The sequence below is a fragment of the Bison bison genome, unplaced genomic scaffold (assembly GCF_000754665.1).
Source record: "Bison bison bison isolate TAMUID 2011002044 unplaced genomic scaffold, Bison_UMD1.0 scf7180017864144, whole genome shotgun sequence".
Lineage (NCBI taxonomy): Eukaryota > Metazoa > Chordata > Mammalia > Artiodactyla > Bovidae > Bison > Bison bison.
Genome location: NW_011494716.1, coordinates 3,381,769 through 3,403,148, shown reverse-complemented (window position 1 = coordinate 3,403,148; position 21,380 = coordinate 3,381,769).

The following is a 21,380-nucleotide window of genomic DNA, read 5'->3' as shown; positions in this document are numbered from 1 at the left end:
GAACTGGACTACGTAGGGCTATGATTCAGACATGAAGGACTGGACATACCCCAAGTGGGGGAAAGAGCACAGATACAGTCAGGGAAGAAGGGAACTGCAGGAGCCCGAAGTCAACCATATCGTAACCTTCGCCATGTCACTGTGAGTAGTGGACAATGGGTTGAAACAGGCTGGAGCCACATCAAAAAGGACTTTAATGCCAGTCTAGAAATTTTTTTTGATCTGTGTTTTGTAAGAAGTACAGAACTGGAATGTTCAAGGATGTGGCTTCCAGGCTGGGGTTTAGTTAACTCTTTCTTTTAGGCAAGTCTCTTCCTAACCACATCTGGAGAAGAGCAAAGCTGGTAACAGGGATGTGTGAAGTCAGACATGGACAGTTCAGGGACTTTTTGACAATGTGCCAATAAGATCACTCATGTGGAAGGAGCAAAAATCAGTTTGAGCAGAGGAATTCCCCAGGCTGAAACACACAGGGAAGAAGAGGCACCCTCTCTCATAATTTCATCAGTTTCTTTGAGACATTAATCTAAAACTCCACAAGACAAAGCAGGGCTTAAAGCTAATAGAAACATGGATATGAATGGGTTGGTTTTAATGTTTGAGCATCTCTGTTTGACAATGGATTATGGAATGATTTTAATGTCTTGGTAAATTCTCCAAGCTACCTCCCACCAAAAAAGAAAAAAAAAAAAAAAAAAAAAGAACTCACTTATACTTAGATTTTCTTTAAAATATTTTTTTGAAACTGTTTCTTCCCTTGAGAAGCCACTGGAGTGATTCCTACCTGTTGTATGTGATACTTTGTGGGAAAAATATTTTATTAGCCATACCTTCCTTACTTTAATGTCAGAGTTTAAAGGTACAGCAGGATTCACTGCGAGTAGCCATATAGAAAAAGACATTCTTTTATCTTAAACAGTTTACATCTGAACTGATAGCGCATGGTCACACATACACACACACACAAACACATACACTCTAATAAGAGGTCTATCGTTTTGGCAGATCCTAAGAGGGGAAAAAAAGTGAGTAAGAGAGAGACTGGGAAGAGGAAAAATAAATTGCATGTCTGGAGCCTCCATCATGTCCTGTGGTCTAATCCTGGCAAGAGAAGGCATGACTGTCAGAATCTCCTCTAGATGAAGCATATAGTGTCTAGTGTGGAGAGGATCATACCCTTTATTTGTAATTGTACATTTCATGCAATAATAAAAGCTACCCTGCACCACCATGGACACCGTCAGTATTAATTGAGCACCTAAGAGGTACAAAAGCCTTTTGTCCCCCATATGTGTTAAATGTATCGGGGCCACGATAGGAACACTGTTCTAGGGCTACTCTCCTCTGCTTTATGCATTCACAAACTAGTCATACTGAAGGAAACTACTGCTGTTTATCATGACAATCCAAGCTGCTTATCACACGTGACTAATTATAACTTTCAGGCAAAGTGGCGGAATTCATGACAAGGTAGTTTCGAAAATGTAATCCTTCCGCTTTGTCTAAAAATGCTGTAGCCACAATTTCCCACATTTCTATACTCTTTCCCTCATTTTGCTTAAAAGCCTCGTCCCTCTCTTATAATCCTGTTGCCTCTTCTATTCCCCTCGTTAAGCTGTTATATTTCCATTTCATTCTCAACTATCAAAGGTATTCAGATTTCCCCATCCTGCTTTCTCTTTCTACACTGCTTCGTGAAATCATTATTCTCTCATTGTGGGCTGATTCTTTATATTACTCATTCAATTTGCTCTCCTTACAAATGGCCTCAAGTCCTTACTACATTCAGAAGACATTTGCATTATTTTGTTCCTTCAAATTGCCTGGAAGCCTTTTTTTTTTTTCCCCCGCAGAATGCATCTAGCTCTACCTTTCCATTTTATAATTCTTATTCATTGCATCTTCTTATATAGCAGCTAGCTATACTTTGATTCAAAATTAGTATCGTTTGTGGATGAGACAGATGCTGGACATGACATGAAATGGAAAGCTAGTCAAACTGGCATAAGAAAGCAGCATTCGAGCAATTTCCAATGAACAGATATAGTTCCATAAGATAAGCACTGGCAGGCTCCCGCATGTTTCCCTTCTTCTTACTGCTGTGATTAAAGTGGGAGCTGGTTGGTGTGTACCAGCTAACATCTAAGTGACTTCCTCACTTCCTATTGGCTAATGAGTGACTTCCTCACCTCCTATTGATAAGTGAGTGACTTCCCCACTTTCTATTGGTTAATGAGTGACTTCCCCACTTTCTATTGGCTAAGGAGTGACTTCCTCACTTCCTATTGGTGAGGAAGTGAGTGACTTCCTATTGGTGAATAAATGAATGAGTGACTTTCTCACTTCTTATTGGTTATACTTTCTCACTTCCTATTGGGGTTTTATTCTTTGCAGAACCATTCAGAGGTAGAAAGTCAAGTTCTTCCCCCAATCTTTTATTTATTTGGCTGTGCTGGGTCTTCAGTGCAGCAGGTGGGATCTTCCATCTATACTGCAGCATGTGGGATATGTGGTTGAGGCATGCGGGATCTAGTTCCCTGACCAGGGATTGAAACCAGGACACCTGAATAGGGAATGCAGCGTCTTAGCCACTGGACCACCAGGAAAGTCCCCCTCCATCAATGTCTTTCCACTCTTCCCATCAAATCAATGAAATGAAAGCCGGGACATGAACATCTGCAAAGACTGTTCAACGGTGTGATTTGAAGGAAAGTTCATCCACATTTCTAAACAGATTCTTTGTGAATCTAAAAATACAACCCCCCCCCCCGACACACACAAAATCATTCTGTAACTTGTGCACAAACAAAAGGCACCATTGATAGAAAAAAAATCATAAAAGCTCATTCTGTTCAAAGTCAGGATGTTGTTGTTCAGTTGCTCAGTCAAGTCTGACTCTTTGCGACCCCATGGCCTGCAGCACGCCAGGCTTCCCTGTCCTTCACCATCTCCTGGAGCTTGCTCAAACTCATGTCTATTGAATCAGTAATGCCATCCAACCATTTCGTCCTCTGTCATCCCCTTCTCCACCTGCCTTCAATCTTTCCCAGAATCAAGGACTTTTCTAATGAGTTGGTTCTTCACATCAGGTGGCCAAAGTATTGGAGCTTCAGCTTCAGCATCAGTCCTCTCAATGAATAGTCAGAGTTGATTTCCTTTAGGATTGACTGGAGATTGGACTGATCTCCTTGCAGTCCAAGGGACTCTCAAGAGTCTTCTCCAGCACCGCAGTTCAAAAGCATCAATTCTTCAGCGCTCAGCCTTCTTTATGTTCCAACTCTCACGTGCGTGCATGACTACTGAGAAAACCATAGCTTTGACTATACAGACCACTGTCAGCAAAGTTGGAACCCACATGTAATTGTTATTTAACTTTTTTCTCACTCCTGGGAGCTAAAGGAAATAGTTCTGTACCCTCCCAGAGTGACAGAGTATTAATGAGAACCATTACCTTCAAAATGAATATCCAAGTATTACTGACAGCTCCAAAAGACCTTCAAGCTCCAGGATCCCAACTCACCCATCCCCACCAGGGAAAACCAGGTTCTAACACTCAACCCAGCAGAGAGGCATGTCAAGATGTTCTTCCCGTATCTGATTACAGAGCTAAGCCCTGGCTTCAGCTACTGAACCAGTAAAGGCAGGCAGTAGACAGTTTTACTAACAGCATAAGCTTGAAGCCAGAGTTCCTGGACTCAAATCCCAGCTCTGCTTTCTTGAAAGTGCACCTTAATTCACTTTCATTTCTCTCAACCTAGAAATAATAAAAACCATCATGGTACCCACACTAGGATATTCATGTAAGTTGGGATGACATAACAGATGCATAGTAGTAAGTATAGGGGGCGGCACCCACAGGTTCAGAGTCCTTGCTGCTCAGAGTGGCCTATGATCTAAAGAACTCCCCATCCTATCATGGGGGGTTCATTTAGAAAGGCTGAATCTCAGGCTGTAAACCACATCTTGTTGTGATTGTTTAGTCGCTTCATTCGTGTCCAACTCTCTTGCAATCCCATCAGGCTCTTCTGCCCAAGGCATTTCCCAGGCCAGAATACTAGAGCGGGTTGCCATTTTCTTCTCCAGGGGATCTTCCCCACCCAGGGATTGAGCCCACATCTCCTGCATTACAGGCAGATTCTTTACCACTGAGCCACCAGGGGAGCCCCAACCCACATCTATTGAATCAGAATCTACATTTTCTTTTTTTGAGTGCTGTTTATTTTTTTTTAATATATTTTCTAAAATTTATTTATTTATTTGACTGTACTGGCTCTTAGGTGCATGTAAACCTTTAGTTGTAGCATGTGGGATCTTAGTTCCCTGATTGGGGATTGAACCCGGGCCCCCTGCATTGGGAGCACAGAGTCTTAGCCATTGGACCACCAGAGGAGTCCCAGAAAATGCATTTTAACAAGATCTCCTGGGTGATGCCTATGCACGAAACACTGCTATAAATAACTTTTTATATCATCCTGATAAGCACTGTTGACCACAAATATTTTCTCCATAAATTTCAACAGCTTGGAGATGAAATTTTAAGGGGAAATAAGCTTCCTATTTGTACAATGAATCAGAGCATGCCTATCTCCTCTGGGTACCACATGCGACTAAGAGCTACACTGAGTCAGGAAGTGGAACGGATGGGTCAAATGCCTTCTGAATGTCAGTCTGTAGACACAAAAACTTGGGAGCACACCAAATGCACCAATACCTAACACCGCCTATTTTTAATAAGAAATTGAAGCTTAGTTTGTCATAGGAAAGGGAAATGGATCTCAGTTGAATTAGAAATCTCATCAGAAGTATGTTTTACCAATATTTCCCATAGATGTTTCAACTTCAGGAATGATAGTGTGATAACTTTAAGTTTCTCTAACACTGAGGTAAATGTGCCTAATGTTAGACATTCAGATATGAGAGAGGGAGAAAGGTTTTAATGTGCTGTGTTACATGTTACACACGTATGTGTTCCTTTGTGCGTGTCTGCATGTATGTGCACATACAGATAGTTCGAGCTAGCAATTTGCAAAGATTTTCATTTTCTCCCTATTAATTGTCTACTCATGGAGCAGATGCTTATTAAAGCCCAACTAGATACCAGGAAGGAAGGAAGGTGCTGCGCTGCGTTAGCAGCAGTGAGAATGATGCTACAGGAAACCCCTGATGCTGTGCATGCACTGGCGGTGTTGGTTTAGTCACTAAGTCATGTCCAACTCTTGTGACCACCAGGCTCCTCTGTCCATAGGATTCTCCAGGTAAGAATCCTGGAGTGGGTTGCCATTTCCTTCTCCAGGGGATCTTCCTGACCCAGGAATCGAACTCAGGTCTGCTGCATTGCAGGCAGATTCTTTAGTGACTGAGCTGCAAGGGAGGCCCTCGTGAATGGAGTAGTATTTTGTATTTTGATCGAAATGCTCAGGACCAGGTCTGACACATAGTAGGCACTCAAAATACACCCGTTGGCTAATTTAATGGGCACCATATTGGCATATACCAATTATAATACAGGACTGTTAACATGTTTGTTTTCTTCTGAAAATATAGCCAGCATAATTTTGAGTCTGAACAGATGGATGAGATAGAGCAAGTAACACCATGACTATTTTGGGCAGCACTCGTTGGCCATTTGAAATACGGATTAGTCACTTTGTTCCCTTAACCCTCCGTTTCAACTTGAGAATAATAAAGTGAACTGAGTTCACTCTTGGAGACTCACTCTGCATGCAAATGCATTTTCTCAAGGTGCCACCAGTAGGGAAACACCCTTAGGTGGGGAGGTGAGACTGTTACGGGCTTCACTGTTCCCTCAGCATTTCAGATCCAGTCCCACTCAAAATGTACAGATTTCTATAGGCATTTGGGTTTAGACTCTTTGATATAATTCTCCAATTGGTCCATACTTCATTCATTCATTCATTCAAGTTATCTCCTGCCTATCAAGTCTGTGCCAGGCACCATCCAAGGTGTGGAGAAGATATTGCCTTGAGTGGAAAAACCATGAAGACACATACTTGCCCCCACAGACTGTGAAGTCTAGGGCAGGGATGCAGAGATGGAACCAAGAAATACGCACCATCATTTGGGGTTATCAACTGCCCCAAGTCCAGTCTTCTCATATCAAAGGTTATTGAATGGAATGCACTGGGTATATCTATCACCCAAGATGTTATGTCTGGAGAGGAAGTCGCTACTACTCAGGGGAGCCTGTGCAGTTGTCTGAGGAGCCACCATTCCCTCTGTGCGGTAGCCTCAGATGACTCTTGGGTCCAGTGAGTCAACAGAAAGACCCTACCTGGAAATTACCAACAGTACAAGAGGCATCAGCCCAGAGTCCATGCAGGGCCATCAATGAGTCAGAGATCACTGATTCAGAATATGACTGCAGTCCAGTGGTTAAGAACCTGCCTGCCAATTTGGGAGATACGCGTTCAATCCCTGGTCTGGGAAGATTCTACACACGGTGGGGCAACTAAGCCCACATGCTGTAACTACTGAAGCCCAAGCACCCGGAACCCATGCTCTGCAACAAGAGAAGCAACCGCAATGAGAAGCCTGAGCACTGCAACTAGAGAGCAGCCCACACTCCCTGAAACTAGAGAGAAGTCCACAGGCAGCAACAAAGACTCAGCACAGCCAAGAATAAATTAACAAATATTTTTTAACAGAATATGATGACTTAACTTCGAGAACTCACAAAACGTACCCTTACATTACTCATGACTGTGATGTCATCATCCATTACAATGTTAACCCTGAAACTACCACATCCTAAGGGGAGTAAATATGTCTAATTCCTACAGTTATCAGGAAAAGCAGGTGCAAGCTCGTTCACTGATGAAGGAGAAAAGGAGGCGTGGAGATGAAGAAACTCATCCAAGACAAACCAGAAAGAAGGGAGGTCATCACTGAGCTTGGATTCACACCAAGGTCAGACATCTCAAGGATTCTCCCACATCCGAGTCAAGACTTGGGGACTTCCCCTGAGTCACTGTCAGGGAGAATGTGTCTTTAATGACTCATTTGAAGGCATAAGGAGACTTGGCATTCAGAACCCTTTAGAGAAGAGAGAAGAACAGTGGTGGGGGGTAGATATGGACATCAGAGCATTGATGTCAGGCTGAGACTCCGGTTCTCATGAATTATTTGGAGCATTGCTTCAGAACCTACTTCAGCATTTCCCTAGGAAGGAAGGCCATACATTACCATTTATTATGGGTGCCAAGGGGGTGTGTAATTAATATTTTGATTCAACACATTCACCTGCCCTGAGCAGTAATAATGGTTTGAAATAAATGCTTTGCCAACTACAAGTTATCCCACTTTCAGACAAGAAGCCTCCATGTACCTAATTCTGTGACTAATGATTTACTGTTGTGTTCCTCCTTGGGTTACATTTACACCCATGTAAATAAGGTGCTTCTCAGTAGAATCTGCTGTCTCCAAGAGAACCAGAGTTTTCACAAAGAGGAGAGAGGAGGTGTGGAAGCTACCTATAATCAGAGCCTCCTTGGATGTTGTTGAGAGACCCTTTTCTCCTTCCTGGGCCAATGTTTGGTCGCTAAGTTGTGTCCTACTCTTTGCAGCCCCATGGACTGCAGCACACCAGGCTTCCTTGTCCTTCACTGTCTCCTGGAGTTTGCTCAAACTATGTCCATTGAGTCAGTGATGCCATCCAACCATCTCATCCTCTGTCACCCCCTCTTATTCCTGCCCTCTATCTCTGCCAGCATCAGGGTCTTTTCCAATGAGTTGGCTCTTTGCATTGGACGGTTAAAGTACTGGAGGTTCAGCTTCAGCATCAGTCCTTCTAATGAATATTCAGGGTTGATTTCCTTTAGGAAATTCAGCTCCTATGCCCTCCAATTTCACACTTTCAGAAGTGGTCAAACTTTCCACTCCCTGGTTCTTTCCATATTTCTAATAAAATACCTTTGTCATGGTGGCTTTTGCAGAATTTCCTACTTAGGGAGTTATATTTAGTATTTGGAATTCCAAATTTGTAACATACCAGGCACTGCCCCCCCATCCCAGTACTACTGTGATAGACCCCTTAATATTTTTGACCATTATTTTTAATGTTTCTTTCTCTTGATTCCCTATAGTAACTACTGGGGGAAAAAAAAGAAAACTACAAGGGTAAAAATCCAAATTTCTGAGGTTTCTATCTATGCCTTTCTCAGTGTGATCCTACTGATTTTGAATGCTTCTTTTAAACTATTGGTTCAGCAAGTTCCCCCCTGACCTATGTGTCAGGTAAGGGGATGACAAACATGCTCGCCACTTGAAAGTGTATTTGTTTTCACCCCATTTCCCAAATGCAGTTAATAAGCCTTTAATAAGAAGAACCTAGAGGGATAGAATGGGCAGGGAGATGGGAGGGAGGTTCAAAAGGGAGGGGACATATGTATACCTGTGGCTGTTTCATGTTGAGGTTTGACAGAAAACAACAAAATTCTGTAAAGCAATTATCCCTCAATAAAAAAAAAAATACATAAATAAGAAGAACCACGTTTTCTTCGTGCGATGATGTGAACAGGGTCCCAATAACTCTAAGACAACCCAGCAGGAATGTCACTTGACCAAAGACCAATGAGTGAGGAGGGTGGGGGGGAAATAATCTCTGTTTCCGCCAGAGCCTCCAAGGTCTGGGGCATTCTGCTTCATGATTGAATAGTTGTTCAGTTTACAAGGTGGCATGAAAGATACCAAGGTCCTTCCCCCGCTTTTGGAATCACGCCCGACTTGTCCTGACTCAAGGAAAACACTCACACCGTATTAAAAGCTATAAAACATTGCTGTGGTGGTTTCTTCCTCAGGCATACAGGTGGGAAATGGCATTCAATGAATAAAAACATGTGCTGTAAGTCTGTAATTCCTTAAGCCAGCATCTCCAGCACCAGTTCCAAATGTGATGATTCACTTAGGCAGGATAGTGTAAGTTAGGGCCTCATAAGTATGGAGAGTCTTCCAAATGTTGGCAGCCCACCAGCAAGCATGTTGGGTTTGCTTTAGGTAAAGGTGTGAACTGGGTGAAAATTGATTTCTGAATGACCCCCGGAGCTGCCCTGACAGTGTAGGCAAAGAGATTGATCGAACTAGTTAATTTCAGTGCCATTAGCGAAGCCAAAGAATGAACTGGGATAAAACTGCAAAGGGGAATTCTATTTTTCTAGCTGCTAAGTAGATAATATGAATAATGGGGTGAAATGATTACCATCCTCCATTTGAGCACCCATGGCCTAGATGGTGTGTGAATCTAATTAATAGCCAATGCTCTTCAGAGAATGACATTCAAAACAAGCACAGGAAAAGCTCTCTGCCTCCAGCTCCTCCAGCACCATCCACACCCCACGAGGACCAACACAAAGAACTGCTTTTCTGCATTGTAGTCATGTCCTTGGAAAGCCTCCCCTCTTTCTTTCCCTCCAAATAAGAACAGCTTCAGGAATAAAGCTGGTCTCACATCAGACCAGCCGGGAGTTAGGCAATCAATTTAAAATGCCATCGCAGGTAATTTGGCCATATCTGCCACTCACTGTCAAACTACAGAGGCCTTACCAGAGATATGCAACTTCTCATTAGAGGACGGTAAAGAAAGAAAAAGAGTGTGTGTGTGTGTGCCTTGTAGACCCTTCCACAATATGTCAGCCTAAATCACTGTTATACTTTGATTACTGGCACGTAGACACATGTGGATGAACCAGCACAAAATCTATGAAGGTAGACACCACACCCTTCCTGCTATAAAAACCCCCCAACTTTTGGAGAGAGTATTCATTTTTTACTTGATGCTGGGTGATTCCTATATATACTATCTGAAGTTCGGCCAGTCCAACCAAACCAAGAAAAGAAATGTGGATGTTTCCATTTCAACCGCAGAGTTTGCTTGAGAAGAAATGGGATAAACCTGAACACACATAAAATTGAACCTATTCTCTGCAGTATAAAACAAGTAAAAGTGAGGATTTTAATATCTGCTGGATGCAGAATCAAATCCTTGCTTAGTCACTTTTGCAACACTATAAACAGTCCATGGAATTCTCCAGGCCAGAATACTGGAGTGGGTGGCCTTTCCCTTCTCCAGGCGATCTTCCCAATCCAAGGATCGAATCCAGGTCTCCCACATTGCAGGTGGATTCTTTACCAGCTGAGCCACAACGGACGCCCATGACAATGTACACAACATCTCAATCTCTGTTTTGAAATGTTAATTTATTTGTTTATTGCTTTTGGCTGTGCTGGGTCTTCGTTGCTGTATACATGGGCTTTTCTTTAGTTGCAATGATCAGAGGCTACTCTTCCTTGCAGTGTGAGGGTCTCTCACTGCAGTGGCCTCTCTTGTTGTAGAGTCCAGGGCACTAGAGCTTCAGTAGTTACAGCATGTGGGCTCGGTTGTTGTGGCTCCTGGGCTTTAGAACACAGGTTCAATAGATGTCATGCACAGGATTAGTTACGGCATGGGGGATATTCCTGGATCAAGGAGTGAACCTGTGTGCCCTGCATTGGCAGGTGGATTCTTTACCACTGAGCCACCAGCGAAGTCCTAAAGTTTATTTATTTATTGGCCACACCACACGGCATGTAGGATAGTTCCTTGACCAAGGACTGAACCCACACCTGCCACCATGGAAGCACAGTCTCAATCACTGGGCCATCAGGGAAGCCCTTACTCTCTTGACATGTGGATTGCCCTACCTGTGAGCTAAGGATACTAGTACTTACATAAGATGTAGATTGTAAGGATAGATTAAATGAAATAATGTATACAGAATGCATCTTGAAGTATCTAGGACATACAGAATGCTCAGTAATTAAACAGGCCTCCTTAGTATGCAAAACTCGCTCTCCAAGGTTCTGAAGACTTCCCAGTGAATAGTAATTTGATGGACAGATGCTTAAACACCCCTTAAGAGAAGGGACCCAGTACAAGGAGTGGAGAAGGCCATGAACTCACAGCCAGATAGATGTAAAATTCATTGTGCAGAAAAGGAGACAAAAATTACCTTGTTAAAATCTCCCTTAGATTTTTCACTTTGAGATTACACCACCTCCATCTGTCTACGGGATGGGCACGCTGATCTGTGTGCCATCTGGGACTTTTCCCAAGAACTAGTCAATACTCGGGAATTTAGCTGAAGACAGCTTCTCTCAAAATCAAAACTTTGAGGCAATTCCTTTAATTCAAAACTTGAACTTCTTGGCATGGGTAGGTAATATTTTTTCTCTACTCAGAAGCATCATAACTTGCCTCTCATTCTCTGAAGAGACTGTGCTTCTGTTTTGGATGATGATAAATGCTTATCCATTTCTGTCCCTCTACGCCACCTATTATGACCTAATTTTCTTCCACTTTTTCTTCATTCAAGTCAGGCAAGGAGCAGCATGACTTGTCACACTGCCTGGGCTCACTCTCAGACCAGTTCATAGAGCAGCAGTGAGATCTCAGGCAAGTTACTGAGTCACTGCTGTCTTCATGCCCCACAGGCACTTATTATGAAGATTCAGTGAGAAGTATGTAGAAAGCACCAACACTATTCATGGTTTGCTGTTACTGTCCAGTCACTCCATCGTGTCTGACTCTTTGCGACCCCATGGGCTGCAGCATGCCAGGCTTCCCTGTCCTTCACTATCTCCCAGAGTTTGCTCCAACTCATGTCCCTTGAGTCAGTGATGCCATTCAACCATCTCATCCTCTGCCGCCCCCTTCCCCTTTTGCCTTCAGTATTCATGGTACCAGTGAACACCCAAGGAATTCAGCTGGTTACTAGGAACACTGCTCTTACTATTAACATCACCAGTGCTACTCCTTACTCAATGATGCCACATAACAATTTGCAAGGGCCCCACTCCATTCCAGTTTCTTTTACTGTGAATATTATACCCCCTCCTCTGCTATGAATTCTAGAACAAAGTCCTTCAAAGCCCATGCCCTTGGAGAAGCTGTTTCTCCCCTGGCACATTTATGATGGTTTTCTCAATGACCTATTTAATAACCTGATATATTATTTCAAAGTATGGGCTCTGGAGTCATTTTGCAATTCTCTGGATCTACCACCACAGCCATGAAATTAAAAGACACCTGCTCCTTAGAAGGAAAGCTATGAGAAACCTAGACAGTTTATTGAAAAGCAAAGACATCACTTTACCGACAAAAGTCCTTATAGTCAAAGCTATGGCTATTCCCGTAGTCATGTACCTCTGTGAAAGCTGGACCAAAAAAGACGGCTGGGTGTCGAGGAATTGATGCTTTTGAACTGCGGTGCTGGAGAAGGCTCTTGAGAGTCCCTTGGGCTGCAAGGAGATCAAATCAGCCAATTCTAAAGGAAATCAACCCTGAATATTCATTGGAAGGACTGATGCTGAAACTGAAGCTCCAATACTTTGGCGACCTGATGTGAAGAGCCAACTCATTGGAAAAGACTCTGATGCTGGGAAAATGGGTGGCAGGAGGAGAAGGAAGTGACAGTGGATGAGATGGATGGATGGCATCACCAACTCACTGGACATGAGTTTACACAAACTCCGGAGATAGTGAAGGACAGGGAAGCCTGGGGTGCTGCAGTCCATGGGGTCACAAAGAGTCAGACACAACTTAGTGACCAAAGAATAACACAAGCTCTGCCACTACCACACTGAGTGACAGTGGCCAATGTACATAACCTCTCTGAAATTTACTTTCCTCATCTGTAAAATGTGACCATGACCGTTCCTATTCCATCTGACAATTCAGGCGCATAACATCCATAAACTGCCTATCCCAGCATCTGGTGCAGAATGAGCATCTCTGAATACTAGCTGTTCAATATTATTAAAGTTTCTGTCCCATTACATGCCCCAGCATAGGCTCAATTGATCTGAGCTCTCTTGTCATTTTGCGTGCCAGTGGGCTGTCAACATGCAGATCTGTTAGGCTGAGCACTTTCCTGGACACATCTGTCCGAAAACTCAAAGCAAAAGGAAAAAGCCACTTTACATATGAAGGCTCAGGCATCTGGGCCTGTTCCTAGACTTTCCTGTTCATAAGTGGCTATACGGTCAGCATGGTCAAAGCCCTTGGGATGTCCCTGGTTCAGGTACTGACTGGGATGGACACGCAGGCCACCTTTTCCAACCCTTAATTTTCTCCTGTGATGAATTCTGATTATATAATTTCCCTATCTTAATTACTTTTGGTGACACCCCTGCTCCTGGGGCTTTACAATGTCACGGCCACCTTCCTGATTATTTCACCCAAGTGCCTGCGCACATGTGTCCCCCCTTTTAGATGCTGCCGGGACAGCATATGCAAATTCAATGCCTTTAATCTCTCATCATAAATCAAACCTTCCCTTCCCTTAATCTGTCTCACTCTCCCTTGCCAACCTTTCTCCAATCTGTCTCCATCTTTCTCCTACTGAAGGTACCAGAAATAAATGCTTCAGACTAGGGGTGGGTGAGCTGATAGATACGAAAGAAGGAAAAAGGGAAGAGAGAGGAAAATGGAGAGAAGGAGCAATGAGAGAGCCCCAGAAGTTGGAGGAAGAAAGGTGGGGAGACTGCTGTCTCAGGGCAGGGCTGCCATTCAGCTCACTGAGGCCAAGAAACAAGGGGGAGTCTCTGGAACAATACCACAATGAAATAGGCATAGAACAGTTTTTCTACTGAGTTTCTGCACCAGCTCCATTTCAGTATTCCTTTTATTCCCCTCTCCAACCAACCGCCCCCCACTCCCCACCAAAAAAAGGAATTAGCCTGTCTTTTCCAAGTGAGATCTCATTTTCTTCTTTTCTGCTATTTCTAACCTCTTTAGGGTTGGTGTCTATAATGTTCTCAGTCCACATGCCTGTCCATAACACCTCCCAATTTAATATTGTCTGCAAATTTCATTAGCATGCAATTTACTTTCTCTTCCAGATCATTAAAAAAAAAAAAGCCTCACCTAGACCAAGCTATTATGAATCGCTCTTCCTCTCGCCCCAGATCCCAGCCAAGTGGGAACATTACCATTTATCATTATCTTTTGTTTATAATCTTTCAGCCAGGTTTCATCTAAGCCGATTAGAACTAATCTTGATGGCAAAAGGAAATGCAGATAAATAGAACCCAACCCCTACATTCAGGGCCTCACTGGAGAGAAAATACATGGTGTAGTTAATGGTCAATATTTTGTTTATCCATCACATCTCCACAATAATCTTCCATACAGTCATTCTCAGCATTCTTTCTTCAAGCCCAATACAGAAGTAGATTCACATTTAGTGAGAATTTTACAAGTACATTGAAGGGATTAAATCTGTCAGTCCCAATTGTTTGCTTCCATGAATCTTTATCTCCCACAGAATTTTGAAACCCCCAGGGATCAGGGCACTTTTCTGCAGAGGAAGCTCTTTACCAAATGTCAAAAACTTATTTAATCTCTGATTCTCAGGAACCCACGATCTCTCCAAAGTAGACAGGGGTTTTGCCACCAGCCTTGGCACTTGGTGCATGCTAGTTAGTAAAGTTCTATTTATAACTTTAATGAGGCTAAAACAGCCATTTCTTAGCTAGGTGTCAGATACTGAGATTGATAACAAGACTAATCCTAATATAATTCCCTTAATAATGGCTAAAAACCACTCAAGTATCTTAATACATCAAGATGTAAATGTTTTATAATACCCATAAACATCTTCAGAACCTAATAGAGTTAATTCCACAGAGATTGAAACAAGTAAGAGGTGGTGCAAAAAATCAATTTGGCTTTCCCTCCAGTGATTTATCTTCACCATTCCCAGGATCAATTAATTTTTCACTAAGAAAGTGCCTAATGAAATTTAGGACCAAAGGTATAACAAATAAAACATCAACCTTGATTCAGATTCACCTAATGGGTTAGACAGATTTCAACCTTCATGAAGGGGGGAAAAAAAAAAAAAAACCTCCATGAAAATCAACAGTAGTTTAAGGTTGAGTAGCAAGAATAGTTTGTTGAGCTTCTGATATGAACCAAAATAATTCCCACCTGCTCTGTTTTAAGCTATATAGAAGTATCTACAAATTCTCTACATTTTAAGTTACAGATAAAAGATTATGAGAGAGGGAAAAAAAGTGGACACAGTGTAACATTTTTGCATCCTAAAAATAAAACAAAATCTGTGTAAAGACTCAAGATAGTAAGAACATGCTCAAAAGAGACTTCACGGATGATGCAGAAATTGTTACCATTTCACTATTTAGCCCCATTTAAGACTCACCAACCCTGAAACAAAAAGTGCAATTTATTAAGGTAAGACATGATGTATAGATTTATGCTTTATGCAATCATGTTAAATTCTGTGTGCCTCCATTTTTTTTTTTTTTTCTGAGTCCCACAGTTTCCCTTGTCTGAAGGGAAAACAAAAAAAAAGGACTTGGAAGAAACTTCCAGGGCAAAGAACCATTCTTAAAAGAAAGGATCGCAAGATGAACACTTACTCCCTGGCACTGGGGCAGGAAATTGACTGAAATCATCTTTGAAAAGGGACTGAGCCAACAAGGGTGATGTGGCCCCAGAGTACATGCCTGCAAAGTTACTATCCCTCTTTATGGCTTGCCATAAAGTCCCTTCATGCAAAATGGCAACGAGACGCCCCATTTATACAGCATAAAAATTAAGTGACTAATGGGTTATGTCCAATGAACTTCTTCCCACTTACAAACTAAGAGACCTCAGATTTTTAATTCGTTCAAGCGGAATATCATCACCTATCCAGCTATTACATGAAACTAAATTTCTGGCCAAGCAAAAGTGAGCCGTGAAAGACCATGGAAAGTAATGGCGTTTCTTCAAGGGTTTTACGACACCGTGGCTCAATCCATGTGAACCAATAGGGCCTAACGTTCCGTCCATCAGGATCTTTTCTATCTCTATGACAGGTCTTGTCTCATCACTCCTCTTCCCTAAACTCCACGTTAAAGGATACAGGGGGACTTCCCTGGCGCTCCAGTGGCTAAGACTCCACACTCCCAATGCAAGGGGGCCTGGGTTCAGTCCCTGATCAGGGAACCAGATCCCACACGCTGCAACTAAGAGTTCACATACCCCACAACTAACGATCCTGAGTGCTGTAACTAAGACCTGGTGCAGCCAAAGAAATATCTCTCAAAATAGATCAAATTATAAAAACAAACACACATACAAAGCATGCGGAATACAAGCAGGAAGGGAACACTGAAATCCAAAGACTCCGCATGTTTCCCCAGGCCTACATGATAATTGATACCTTGATGATATAAAATCCATGAGTCATTACAAAACAGGAATCATTTTTCTGAATCACTGACAGTTCAGTTATATGTGCTCGAGTTCTATGGAGATGCCATTATTTTTGTTTTACAAAGTGACAACCCATGCTCCAGTAAGAGAAGAAGCTGTTTCCCAGCTCCTCTGGAAAAAATAAATTTACTTACATTCAATTCACTCAACAATTTTTTTTTTCAAGGAACACCTGTCAGAGGTCAAGCACTGTTCTAAGAACTGAATAAAAGCATGACATGAGATGAGTATGTGGGCGAAGGGGTGTGTGTCAGTCACTCAGTCCTGTCCAACTCTTTGTGAACCATAGCTCCCCAGGCGCCCCTGTCCATGGGATTCTCCAGGCAAGAATACTGGAGTGGGCTGCCATTTCTTCCTCCAGGGGATCTTCCCAACCCAGGGATCAAACCAAGGTCTCCAGCATATTGCAGGCAGATTCTTTACCATCTGAGGCACCAAAAAAGCCCATGGGGGAAGGAAAGGGTAGGATAAATTCAGAGAGTAACATGGAAACATATAATTACCATATGTAAAAGTGAGAATTTGCTGTATGACCCAGGGATCTCAAACCAGTGCTCTGTAAAAACCTAGAAGGGTGGGAAGGGGTGAAAGGTGGGAGAAAGGTTCAAGAGTGAGGAGACATATATATACCTATGGCTGATTCATGTTGATTAATGACAAATCAACCCAATATTGTAAAGCAGGTATCCTCCAATTAAAAATAAATAATTAAAAAAAAATGAGTATAGCCTGGAGCTTCCCTGGTGATCCAATGGCTAAGACTCTGTGCTTCCAGCTGGGAGTGGGGGATGTGGCTCAATCCCTGGTCAGGGAACTACATCCCACACTCACCAACTAAGGATCACGTGTGCCTAATTAAGACCCAGAGCAGCCAAATAAATAAATAAATAAAAACATTAAAAAAAAAAAATGAGTGTGGCCCTTATCTTCATGGAGTTTCCCCTCCAGTAAGGAACAGAGGTAATAAGTAAATGAAAGAAACAATGACAGACTGTAATGAGTGCAAGGAAGGAAACAGGAGGCCTGGTGAGGATAACAGGGCAGAGGTACCTGGCGACTTAACGTGCCATATCTATACACCAATTAATGCATGAGATACACTGGAATCCACCATGAAGAAGGACACATCCAGGATGTACTCATTATGTAATTAGCAGGATCCCCAAACTCAGAAGATAGGAGACAGCCTCACCTGCAATTATATAAAAAGATCAGGCCACCGTCCTGAAGGCTGTCACAAAATCATTCTTTCCCTTTGAGTGATCTTCATTAATCTTTTCCTTTATTGCATGGGAAAAGATATTCACTTAATGAGGTGATCTTTAAAGAAAAAATAAAACTTAAAAAAAAAATTCATCCCTTCCACCAGTGAGAGAAGACTATGTGCAAAATTAAAATAAGCTATGAAATTATAATCATCAAAAGGGTTTGGCACAAGCATCAACACACGAAGTAATGGGATGAAATATATGGAAACCCATCTCAGCTTCTGTGATCATTTAGAATATGATGAGGCTGAGAAATGATGCTGAGAAAATTGTTGAAAATATTTGGTAGAGATTATGATATTGTTCTTTCTGTATTTGACAGTATCGATCACCATCACCACACTAATTGGCAGCCAAAAAAATTTTTTTCTATTTCTTGTTAATATTATACCAATTGTTTCCTTAATAAATTGTTCATTATTCCAAAGCAGTTTTTTTTTATTAAAGTAAATCATATAATACCATCATGCTGCTCAGTGGAAGAATATATGCCCCAGATTTGAGTCCCAAGTTCACCATATCAAGCCCATCTGAACACATCACTTTTTTTCAGTCTTTTCGTCCCTTTTATGCCAAAGGGAAATCAAGGAGTTAAAAATTCCTATTCCACAGGGTAGTTTTCTTTTTTTTTTTTTCTTTCCCTTATGGAGTTTATTTATTTTTTTAATTAATTTATTTTAATTGGAGGATAACTTCCCTTGTGGCTCAGCTGGTAAAGAACCCGCCTGCAATGCAGGAGACCTGGGTTCAATCCCTGGGTTGGGAAGATCCCCCTGGAGAAGGTAAAGGCTCCCTACTTCAGTATTCTGGCCTAGAGAATTCCATGGGCTGTATAGTCCATGGAGTCGCAAAGAGCTGGACACGAATGAGCAACTTTCACTTTCACCTTACAATATTGTGATGGTTTTTGTCATACATCAACATGAATTGGCCACAGGTATACATGCTCCCACCCCCCAGCATCCTGAAGCCCCCTCCCACCTCCTTCTCCACCCCACCCCTCCGGGTTGTCCCAGAGCACTGGCTTTGGGTGCCCTGCTTCATGCATGGAACTTGCACTGGTCATCTATTTCACACAGGGTAGGTTTAATATGCAAAGTAGACGTGTGACAGAATTTTGAGATGTGTGTGTGCTGCACACACATCAGCAATCATTGTTAGAGTAAGTGTTCACACACGTTTGTTGGTTGTTAGATGGTAACTCTGCAGCCCCTGAAGCTTGACTAGAATGATCCCACAGAAGACGGGATGGGAACCCACCCAGGTTGCGTCACGATGGAATGAGTGCTCAGGGGACATGACCCTCGCTGCCATGGACCCAAGCAGGGCACATAGGGGAGGCAAGGCTGGGTGTCCCCACTTCCCCTCCAAACCAGAGGGAAGAGACACCTCACGGTGAAGGGCTAAGGGTGTTCCCAATGCTGGGCCTCTGAAGGTTTTCATCTATCTGCTATCCTCTCCTATGCTATGCAGCTGGCTCCTTCTCAACATTCACGGATTAATTTAAATGTCACCTCCTCAAAAAGGCTTTCTCTGAGCATCCTATCTTGCTAAGTCTAGTTGCCCTCCATCTGTTCATCCCCTTCATAGCACTTATTATTTTGATTAACTCAAAAGTGTTCCTTTTAGTTAAGCATTTTAATTTCAGATAACTGTAGATTTACATAAGGGGCTTCCCTGGTGGCTCAGACAGTAAAGAATCTGCCTGCAACGCAGGAGACCCAGGTTCTATTCCTAGGTCGGGAAGACCACCCCACTGGAGAAGGAAATGGCAACCCACTCCAGTATTCTTGCTTGGAGACTCCCATGGACACAGGAGCTTGACGTGCTACAGTCCTCAGGGTCCCAAAGAGTCAGACACGACTGAGTGACTAACACACTAGATTCACATGAAGTCATAAGAAATAATACAGAGACAGTCTGTGTGTACCCTTTACCTGATTTCTCCCAATGAGTTGCAAAACCCTATGACTTTATCAGGATGCTGTTGTTGTTATTTAGTCGATAAGTGAGGTCTGACTCTTCTGTGACCCCATGAACTGTAGCACCTCTACTCATGTGATTTTCCAAGCAAGAATACTGGGGCAAATCACCATTTCCTTCTCCAGGGGATATTCCTGATTTAGGGATCAAGGCTGTGCCTCCTGCATTGCCAGCAGATTCTTTACCACTGAGCTGTCAGGGAAGCCCATGGACAAAATGTTGTATTACAATAGTATTAATACAGTCAAGATGAAATATTCCCATCAAACAAGGATTCCTCATGTTGCCCCCTCATAGTCATACCCACTTCCCTCCCTTTCTCTCTGCTCATCCCTGGGAATGAATAGTCTGTTCTCTATTTCTATAATTTTGAAATTTCAAGATGTTTCTATAAATTGCATCATAGAGCATGTGACCTTTGGGGACTGCTTTTTTTTTTTTTTTCATTCAGCATAACTCTCTGAAGATTCATTCAGATTGTTGATGCTTCAGAAGTTCATTCTGTTATTGCTGAGTGCTATTCCATGGTATTGATGTACTGGGCTGTGTAACCATTGAAACATCTGGGTTGTTTCCAGTTTCTGGCTATTATGAATAGAAATGTTATAAATGTTCCTGTACAGGTTTTATGTGAGCATAAGTTTTCACAGCTCTAGGATAAATGCCCAGGAGGAGGACAACGGCTAGGTTACATCATGGTTGTATGTTTAGTTTTTTAAGAAACAAACTATACTTTTAAGTGGCTATACCACTAGTCTCCAGTAATGGATGAGCAATTTATTTCTCCACATCCTTGCCAGAATGACTGTTTACTATCTTTCATTCCAGTCATTCTAATAGATGTGCGCCAAAATCACATTGCAGTTTTAATCTGCATTTCCCCAATGGTTAATGAAGCTGAACATCTTTTCATGTGCTTACTTGCCATCTGTATATTCTTCCCTGTGAAATGTCTCTTTACGTCTTTTGACCACTTTGTAATCAATTTCTTTGATTTTTTTATCATTGAGTTTTGAGAGTTCTTTATATAGTCTAGATTCTAGCCCCTTGCCAGAAGGTTTCTCCAAATCTATAGTTTATTTTTGCAACCTCTTAATGGGATGTTTTGAAGAGAAAAAGATTTTAAAAAATGCTGATGAAATCAGAGTAATCATTTTCTTTCTTTGATGAATTACACTTTGGGTGTCAATTCTGAGACCTCTGCCTAGCTTAAAATTGCAAAGATTTTCTCTCATTTTTTTTCCTAAAAGTTTTATGGTTTTATGTTCCAGTTCAGAATCCATTTTGAGTCAGTCTTTGTATAATATGTGAAATTTAGGTTGAATATGTCCAATTGGATTCTCAATTTCCAGCACCGCACATTGAACAGATATTATTCCTCCACGGAATTGCTTTTTCACCTTGGTCAAAATCAGTTGGGGATATCTGGGTAGGTCTAATTCTGGGTTTTATATGGTTTTATTGGCCTATTATGTGTCTATCCTTCTGCCAAGACCACAGTCATTATTATTATAGCTACTTAACACGTTTTGAGATTGGGTAGACTCATTTCTCTCACTTTATACTTAATCTTTTTATCAATTAGTAGAGAACCGTCATCTCTACCATGTCGACTATTCTAATACACTAAACACAGTCTCCCCTTTAATTTTTTAAAATTGCTTTTGGTAGCTTTCAGGAAGCAAGTTGTTTATATATTTTGTTAAAATTTTTACCTAAGTATCATTTTCTGAGTCATCGTAAATTGTATTGCATTTAGTATTTCCACGCCCACGGGTTAGCTGCAGGTTTTTCTGGCAGATATTCTCTATCACGTTGAGGAAGGTCACTTCTATTCCTTCTTTTCCAATAGT